Source organism: Benincasa hispida, chromosome 12 (genome assembly GCF_027475165.1).
Source record: "Benincasa hispida cultivar pf3 chromosome 12, pf3_genome.v1.1, whole genome shotgun sequence".
In the NCBI taxonomy this organism is placed as follows: Eukaryota; Viridiplantae; Streptophyta; class Magnoliopsida; order Cucurbitales; family Cucurbitaceae; genus Benincasa; species Benincasa hispida.
In genome coordinates, this window is record NC_143489.1 from 13,165,852 (window position 1) to 13,176,186 (window position 10,335).

Sequence of the window (10,335 nt, forward strand, 5' to 3'; positions counted from 1 at the left end):
CAATGCCATGACTCACCTTATGGTGGGCACTTCAAAGGTCAATGAACAACAGCAAAAGTGTTACAAAGCGGGTATTATTGGCCGACTCTATTCAAGGATGCGCGAGACTATTCTATGAAATGCGACAGATGCCAACACACAGGAAACATTTCATGGAAGTATACGATGCCGATGAACATTATATTAGAATTAGAACTCTTCGACGTGTGGGGCATAGACTTCATGGGACCATTTCCACCATCAAATGGTCACAAGTACATTGTATTGGCCGTCGATTATGTCTCCAAGTGGGTTGAAGTGATATCATCATCGCAAACGATGCGATGACTGTCTCCAGATTCTTGCGAAGAAATATCTTCACTCGTTTTGGCACCCCACGTGCCATAATAAGTGATGAAGGCTCCCACTTTGTCAATGGTGTCATGAACAAACTGCTGCTCAAGTACAATATCCACCATAAGGTCGCCACCGCATATCATCCACAGACAAACTGCCAAGCCGAGGTGTCTAATAAGGAAATCAAACTGATCCTAGAAAAAGTGGTGAATCCTTCACGCAAAGATTGGGCAATGAAGCTTGACGATGCCTTGTGGGCATATAGGACTGCCTATAAAACACCTATAGGCATGTCCCCATATGCGCTGGTGTTTGGGAAGGCATGTCACTTTCCGCTGAAATTAAAGCACAAGGCACTGTAGGCAGTGAAGAAGCTCAATTTTGATTTGAGGACTGCAGGGGAGGAAAGAAAACTTCAGTTGCTCGATCTAGACAAATGGAGAATTCAAGCATATGAAAATGCCAAGATCTACAAAGAACGTGCAAAACGTTGGCATGACATATGACTATGCAAAAAGAATCTCCAGGTTGGACAGAAGGTCTTGTTATTCAACTCTAGGCTATGACTCTTTCGTGAAAAATTAAAGTCACGATGGTTTGGACCATTTATAATTAAAGAAGTATTCTTGCACGGTGTGGTCAAATTAACTAATGAAGAAGGGACCAATGCATTCAAGGTCAACAAGCAAAGATTCAAGATGTATCACGGAGGAGACTTTCATCAGGAGAAAACCTCCGTGGACCTGAGGAATCCTAACTAAAGAAGAAATGGGTAGTCCCTGCATTGATATGCGATACAAACTCATCAAGGACGCAATTTTTTTGACGTATCCTTTTGATATCTTTACTTCATGAACTTACTTTACCTTTTTGTATATCCACTTCTCTTTGGAATTCCCAACTCTGTCTTTCATATTTTTTACCCTCCTAATATTTAGCAATGATCATAGTGAACAATTGTGGTGGAGCTATGCGATAACCGAAAAACATGCGACCAGTTCGACCAGCCCATCATAATTGAGAAATCAACCTACTGCAAGTAAGGATGCGGGCAACAGAGAAAATTTGGGGGTTGTATCTTTCTTTGACTCTTTTATTCCAAATTTTGCACTCTCACATCTCATTTTAATATTGCTAATTTTATTATCGCATTCTCCTTATTTTGGTGCAATCATTAAATTTTTATTACCTTATTTAGTCACTACATTCTTCCCTATACCAATTATGATTTCAATGATGAAATTCTTGCCTTTATTTCTCACTGCATGTAGTAGAACCAACATAATTTCAGGACAGTCAATTCATTTCTAGAAGTTAGCGGTCCACCAACTTTCTTTCAAAACGATTTTTACAAAATTCCCTAAGAGCATCACATGAGTTATTTCAGTCTATCAGCAATGAGGACATTGCTGTGTATAAATTTGGGGGTGCTAGTATTTGTTTTTAACCTTGCTACTTTCAAAAAAAAAAAAAAACAAAAATCACAACATTGAGATCGGATTCTACTCATAGTTGGATGTCTGCATGACACCCGTGGGGGCAAGCCAAAACGAAGTTAGGAATCGTGATCAACGCATAAATCAAATGATCGCAACTCCGCTGTCAAGTAAAATGGGCATGATTTTAGACTGAGAAAGAGCGCCTTGCTTGTAGTTGGATGCTCGCATGACACCCGTGGGGGCAAGCCAAAATGAAGGCTAGGCACTTGGATCAGCGTAAGATAACAAAAAGAATATCTAAATCGCGCAAGGGTAAAAATCACTTAGAAACACTCTGGTCGGAGAAAGTTTTGAAATAAATCATGCGATGTCTTGGAAACAAGTAAAGTCTTTTTGAAAATTAAACTTGTGGTCTCTAAAGATTAGAAATATTTTAGGAAGAGACCAGGATAGAAATTAAGAAGCCGTTGGTTCATGAAATTTGAATAAGGCACCTTGAGAAGTCTAGGTAGGGTAAAAGGTGGTTGGCTCTTTAAGGAAAATCTTTAGTTTATGCTTGAGGACAAACATTGTTTTAAATTTGGGGGTGTGATAACGGGTAGAAATACACGTTATTACGGCTCAAATAAGTGAAACAATGAGAGAATGTGATGGTAAAAATAAACAATATCATTCTAAAAGTGTTAAACTGAAGAAATTGCGATCACATGCGCCCATCGCATAAAAGCAGCTAATTCACTTATTTTGTGCTGAAAAAATGCGTTGGCGTAAGTAAAATTGCGATCTAAGGAATTAGGCGTCCGCACGCTTGAAAGATTGTGATCGCAAAGTCATGCGATTGTATGCGATCGTAAGAAGCTTCATAAAAAGGTGTTGCATAAAGAGTACGCATCAAGGTGACAACATAATAAATCATGATGGGATGGAAAGCTGATGACGGTCAAATCCGAATTTAGTGACAAGCCGTTAAAGCCACACTTCAGCAAGTACACTTAACTTTCGGTGACCATTAATCGACGCATCAGAGAAGGAGATTTAATGGCCGCCCATCATTGCAATCATTAGAGAGAAAGGCTGCTTCACCTTGAGCTCTATAAATACCGAAGGCCACCAGAGTAAAAGGGTTAACAAGTTAGATCATATGCAAGATAGAGAGTCGTTGGTCTGTTCATATTCATACTTAGATTTAGAGGATGGAAACGAGCTAGGAGACAAAGAAGCCGAGAGATCATTCCTAGATAGCTCGAGAGACTGTCGAAAAGCGCTACAAAGGGAGAGAGGGCCAACACTTGCAAAAGCAAGAATATTCATCTGAACAGAGTTTGAGTGAAAAAGACAGTGTAAAAGGCCACGGGAAGCAAGACATTGCTACTGGGCTTCTTATCTCTACATTCCATTGCTATTCTGTATTCAACATCTTTATTCATAGAAAATGGAATTCTCATTTCAATCTATGTTCAATCTCTCCACATATCGCATGAGTAGCTAAATTTCCGAATGGGTTGAGAAGTACTTAGCTAGCATGACCTAAGATTTACACTTTATGCGATCATCTTGTCTTATGTATGCGTCATTCACCCTTTAGAGATACTTGAGAGAGTAGTCTAAAGAAAGAATCTAAATCTAGGCTTCAGAGAGTCAGATTAGAACCATATAAGCAAGAAATAGAAACTTAGACATAAGTTCTATCGCTATTTACACATTGCATACACCTTAGAAATAGGATGTGATAGTATGCGGTCACCTTGTGTATGTGTGCATCATTCATCATCGCATAGACAAGAATAGAGGCTTAGACATAAGTCCTATCGACATTTTCGTCTACATCGCATGCGTCCTAGAAATAGGAATTATGACATTTGTATTGAGAGATGACATGTTGTTGTTTGTGTGTAGCACGATCGTATAACTTGTACGTAATCTTAGGAAGTGTTAGCTAAACCCTTTCTCAACCTGTTCATCGCATACTCATAGTAACTCTCGATTTCATCAACTCTTTAATCGACTCCGTCGCATAGGAAGTACTTTTAATCAAAACACCATCCAACCTACTTGTTTTCACCATCGCAAGAGAATCAAAATTAACTATCACATATTAACTCAGTAGTCTCTGTGTTCAACCCTGGACTTACCAGGAAACCTAATGAGGCTTATACTTGGGTCTTATTAGAAAAACTTGCATGTGCAACGCATAACACATCACCGTAACTCATACCATAATCGCATTACAATTTACAATGCATTAGTAGACACAAGGCTCATCAACGTTCTGATCAAAGCCATAAGATTTGATCGCAGTATCAAACCTTATATTCCAAGATTAATGGAGAGTAAAGGCTAATCTATTGCAATAGTTTGAGTCAACCAGTTTGAATAGGTGAACCGGGTCTTGAACTGCTCACCTTGAAGTCGTGTCACTTGATCGTGTAGAAAACCTTCTGATCGTCGAGCTACGAGCGTCGAGTGTAAATGATCGTGTAGCAACCCACCATAAAAGTTGAGTTTAAATATGCATATGATGTATGTTTATATTATATGCCATAATGTATGTCATTTAGTTTTAAAACCCACCATAGATTATGCATTTTTCCATGCATCATTTTTATATTATAAATGTTATAATATATTAGTGTGCATGATCAAATTACTTAAAAGCATGCTTATGCATCATATAATATAAGAGTTATAAAATATACATGCATTATAGCATATCCATGCATCATTTATATTGTAAATGTTATAATATAAGATTGTTGTCTGTATGGATTGTATGCTTAGTTCATTACTTATTTATATAAAAGTTATATATTAGTAATAAATGAACATTGCATGAATCATGATACTTAGGTTTATTTATAATAATTATAAATAACTCACGTATTTCATTCTTGCAATATTTATAATAGGATACACGGACTCGTATCGATTGTTGGGGTTGATGTCCTAAATCTCGTAGGGTCCTATAGTTTGTAAACCTTGTATGAACAAATATTTCAGTGATTGATAATATTTGATATTTTATTCACTTTGTCTATAACATATATGATATTTTAATTGCATTAACCACAAATGAATAAACTAACATTCAAGGTTATCATTGTAACTTAAATATGTATGTGGAGACATACAGGTGGTTCATGTTTAAGTGATAATGTAAATAGTCTATAGTATATGGATAAGGTTGGATACCTTATCCTCGTGACACTACGAGTATGGCCTGCTTTGTAAGTATTACAAATGTTGTAAAGTGCTACAAATGATCTGATCTTGATCATTCATGTATTAGACATGAGAGTAAGGATATTCTATACAAAGGAGTTTGTATAAGACCGGACCATGAAATGTTTAGTCTCATTATATAACACATTTCATAATAGAGACTTACATTTCACCAGGATGACCATAGGTAACATGACCTGAATCATGAGTGAGTTATGAACTCTTGTCTATGAGGGCGGTCCTTTGATTTGTATGGATGAGAGTGGCTAGATCGCCGACTCAACAAGCCTACCATTTTGGGAATTTGTCTGATTAGGGAGCTGGGAACACAGCTACACAAGAAGGAATTCACTCATTCCCCGAGGTCAGGGTAAGTAGATAAATTGCTCTCTTAAAGGCTGATCCCAGGGCTTGAACAATGTGGTGCAACACCCTCTCCTAGCCCAAGAGGGGTTTAGTCATATTTGGACTATGATCTATTGTTCATTAGAGGGATCGGTGGTACTTAAGGAGTTAGATGTAATTACAGGGGTAAAACGGTAATTTTGGCCCAGCTATACTTACGAGCAATTTGTGAAGGGTCATCATACTGTTGATTGGTTATATTCAATGGACACATAAATATATCTGTTGTGCAAAGAGTGCAGTTATCGATCTTTAGTGGAATACCAGACAGTTAACGGATGATGAATAGTTTAATTAAAGAGTTTGATTAATTATTCATGTACCGTTGGGGCTTCAAGTTACAGATCCATGATGTCCCCTTGGTAGCTCAATAGGATTAAATGAGAATCATTTTTTGGATTAATTTGAATTGTTCAAATTAATAGAGGGATTTAATTATATATGATATAATTAAGTTATTTTAATTATATGTGATATAATTATTATAATGGTGAGAAGAAATAAATATTTGAATATGATTCAAATATTATTTATATGAATTGGATTCATAATTGTTAAATTTGATATAAATGTGATTTAAATTAAATATCATATGAGAGAAAAGAATCTATAGGTTATATTGTATATGATACAATATTAAAACTATAGATTATATGTTCTATTTGATATAATATATAGTTTAATATATATATTATATGATATTTTAGTTATCATATTTATATATATATTAATTGTTATTTCAATTTGAATGAGGGAGGGAGTTACAACTTCCTCCCCCTCTTTTCAACATGGGTGGTTGCTGTCTTGGCTTTTGAAAAGAGAGGAGAGAGTCTCTTTCTTAGAGAGATACACTGTGAGAAAGACAGAAGTTGTTTTGTAAGTTTTGAGTTGTTGGTGAACAATCTTAACTCTTCCTCCTCTCCACTTAAATTTTATTCCCTGATTCCAAAATAGTTTGAACCCATCACTCTTGAGTTCTCTACCTGAGAATACCAAGGAAGACATCATGGTAGTATTCGTATCTTGATCGAGGGATTCTCGAAGAAAGGTAAGGGTTTCTGAAATCCTAAGTTAAATTCATTACTAAGGAACTCTAGGCCATTATCAGTCCTAAAGTATTTAATTTTCTTTTCAGTTTGAGTCCCTACTTTAACTTTCCAAATTTCAAAGTATTCAAAAGTTTAGTGTTTAGACTTTAGAGGATAAGTCGATACCTTCCTTGAAAAGTCATCTATTAAGGATAGGAAATACCTAGAACTTTTCCAAGATAAAATCCTTACTGGTCCCCAAAGATCTCCATGTATGTAGCCAAGAATATCTTTTGAAGATTTTTCTCCTTTAGAGAACTTTAGCCATTTTGACTTCTCATAAATACAATGTTCACAAAAGCCAAGCCTTTCCATTCCTCTAGCTTGAATCAGCCCTTGCTTTTGTAGCTTATTATGACCTCTCTCACTGATATGTGAAAGCCTTCAATGCCATAATTCTAGTTCATTATCTTTCTCGAATTCAGAAATCAGGGCATACTTAGGTATATTCACCTTTCTTATAATATACAAGCATTTTTTCTTCTTTCTAGTGAGAATAATTCTGTCTTGCTTCATTATCTCCACCACCCCTTCTCAGCATGAATAGAGCAGTTGATGTCATCAAGCATACCTAAAGAGATAATATTTTCTCTTTAGTTTAGGAACAGGTCTAATGTAACGACCCGAGTTCAGGAGGGGTATATGAATGAACCGATATCACATCTGAATGAGAGGGATCCTGAGGACATGAAAGTATGATTAAGAAAAGGCTTACCAACAAGGTGCACCTTCATTTTTGGTGGCTCAATCATAAGAACTCCAAAGATAAGCGTGCTTAGCTTGGAGCAATCCTAAGTTGGGTGACCTCCTGGGAATTTTTCCTAGGATGCATGTGAGTGAGGACAAAGCATGCTAAAAAAGACCCGTGTTGGTTTATGGGGACAACTTTCACTTCTAAAAAGCATTCGAGACAAGTGAGGATGATGTAGCCAGGTCGCAGGGGAATGCCGAGGCCATCCAGATTCCGAATCCTTGTCCGAATCCTGGGTCTGGGGTGATACATCTTTAGGATTACCCCCCTGTTGTTTGAAAGCTTAAACAACACTGAGTCTACATCGATAATGTAAACTAAGTCTCGCTCTTCTTTCTTAGAGGTCATGTGATAGGTACACCCTGAGTCTAGGACCTAGTCTTCCTCCTCAGTTTCAATTTCCATGGCCCTTTTGTTGGTTGCTGCTAAAACCTCAGTGTATTCAAAAGTCTCATCACCAACAAATCCACTATTTCTTCCATGTTCCCTTTCTTTTCTATGACCATCTCTTCTGAAGTCTATGTTTCGATTGGTGTCTTTTTTGCCATAGGGTCTATATCTTCTATTTTCATCTCTTCGGGAAGATTTGCCCCTCTCAGGACAATTTCTTTTAAAATTCCCTTTATTGTGGCATATGAAACATTTCAGTACTGGTTTTTCACTATTCATCCTTTGGCCTCTATTGTAATAATTCATTTTAAAATGATTCTTACCTTTAGAGAAAAGACATTTTGCCCCACTTGTAATTTTATTTTCTGCTTTTAGCTCTAATTCCTTATTTTTTAAGGTTATTATCACAGAAAGAACAGTGATGTTTTCTCTATCATATTTTAATGTCGACTTCACTTCCTTGTAGGTATTATGGATCAAGTTAATAAGGATGGCAACCTTACTTTCTACTCCCAACTTTTCTCCAGACTGATTGAGAGTATTAGTAATTTTCTTGAACTCATCCAGGTTCTCATCAAAATTCTCGTTTTGATTCATTTTGAATTAGAAGAGTTTTTCCCTTACATAGATTTTATTTGGTAGGTCCTTGTCATAGAAGGCCATGAGCTTCTCCCAAATGTCAGATAGTGGTCTCATCAATTACCTTTCTCAACACAGTGTCAGTGATGTTAAGGATGAATGTACCGTAAGAAAATTCTTCCATATTCTCTTTTTCTTCTTTGCTTAGAGTTGTGAGTGTCTTGGGGTCTTTTAAGGCCTTCAAGGCCTTTTGCAATCCAAGAATGTAGTAATCCTTTTTTCCCAAAGGGTAAAGTCCCCAATCCCATTGAACTTTTCAATTTCAAACTTCATGGTAGTCATCTTCCTTCTTTGGCTCTAATACCAGTACTTGAAAAATAAAATTGACGTTTTATGTGTTTAAAATGAGGCCACTATAAGCTCTTTTCTTTCCACGAATTATGCTCTTTTAACCAAATCGAATTTCACTTTATATTGATTTCATTTCTTCTTCCTTTTTCTGCATGCGATCGAGAGAGAAAAGAATGAGATTCTAGGGTTTGATCTTCAAGGATGCAGCGGTGATCTCCAATATCAAGAAGAAAGTAAAGAATATGAAGAAGAAGAAAATAACGATAAGGTTTATAAAGGTTTGGCTTATCAGCTTACATCCACAGTTCAAATCTCCAAGAAGTTCATTAATAGGCTCTCAAGAAGAAGATACAAATTACAAAGATAAATGTTTTCAGCTAGTTTTTCTCTCCCTCTATTTCACTACTCAAAGTAAAAGAAAATCACACAGAAATTATTTGTTTTATACATAGCACAATGAAGTTTAATATGTTATGTTAGCTGAAATAACAATTGATTTCTTAGGTCTAACAGCTAACAGCTAATTGCTTTCTTGTTTACTTCTTCAATAGATTTTCGTAGATAAGCTGGGAGTAAGAGAAAGAGGAAATGAATTTAACTTCACTACTGGTATGAAAAATGCATCAAGGTAATGTCACAAGTAACTATATTACAATAAGTTTTATCACTAACCAAATGCCAATCACTGGCTTGGTAGCTTCATCACTTCAGTTGGTTCATGTAATCACTATTATAAAAACTACATTACTTGACACTTGAAACTTGAAAGTACTTGACATTTCTACACAAAAAAAATGTCAAGTAATATGTAAATTTGATGAAAAACGTGAAGAATAATGAAAAAATGGAGGTTGGCATCAATTTTCGGAATTTTTTCACACTATCATAAACTTGACAATTGAGAAATGTCAAGCAGTTTTCTCATTTACTTGACGCTTTATCAACATCAAGTAATTTATGGTTTAATTTTTTTAGGGATTCATATATATTCTAAAAAATGAAAAATTAGGAGAGATGCCCTCCAACCCTTGAAACCACAACAAGATGAACGTCCTTCTCGAGATAATTGGAAAACATCGTGCCTCCACTCACGCCAATCGTCGTCGTGCCATTTTGTTGTCATGTCGTCATGTCTCACTCATTCAACTCTCTCCTCTAGCGTTGTCACGCTATTGTCGAACACGTCCCTTTGTCATGTGGATAATTGGTTCAATCAACTAATTCCTCTTCATCTCTCGCAGTGCAGCTCATTGGAGACTCTAAATCTGAGTAATAAGATCTTCTCTCTATTTTAAGTTCTGTCACTTTACTTTTATGAATGAATGAATTATGAATCAAATCTAGATTTCCATTACGATTCATTTTTCATACAATTAGGTAATTAGGGTTTGCTATTCTACTTTTTCGTTATTGTTGAGATTTGAGATTTTTCTTCATTAAATTTCAAATTTTAAGTTTCGTAAATTTATTGTTATATTTAATTTTCAATATAATGTCTAATGTTTATCTAAGATATAAGTTATCTGTTATTTTTAAGCTTTTAATGTTTTGTGGGTTTCTCTTTTTAATATTATTTTAAATTCTAAGTCTAGTATTAATTAAGTTCATATCCTTGTTCTATATAAGGGTGAGCTACCATGTATTGAGAGTACCACAACTTTATGTATTAAATCTTAAGTATCACATTTTTTGTATCACCATTTTACATATCACAATTTTGTGTATCACCAATGTTTTTCCTACTTCAATAAGAAGTTTGAATTTCACTCTCATTTTC

The 10,335-nt window shown here is 35.7% G+C and overlaps 1 long non-coding RNA gene across 1 annotated transcript; it reads left to right on the forward strand.

Moving 5' to 3' along the window:
• The first annotated feature begins 8,065 nt into the window (after positions 1-8,065).
• On the forward strand, positions 8,066-10,022 carry LOC120068355 (uncharacterized). Its single transcript, XR_005479173.2, has 4 exons — positions 8,066-8,195; positions 8,271-8,836; positions 9,110-9,186; positions 9,534-10,022. It is a non-coding gene; the product is annotated as an uncharacterized LOC120068355 (long non-coding RNA).
• Positions 10,023-10,335: the final 313 nt, after the last annotated feature.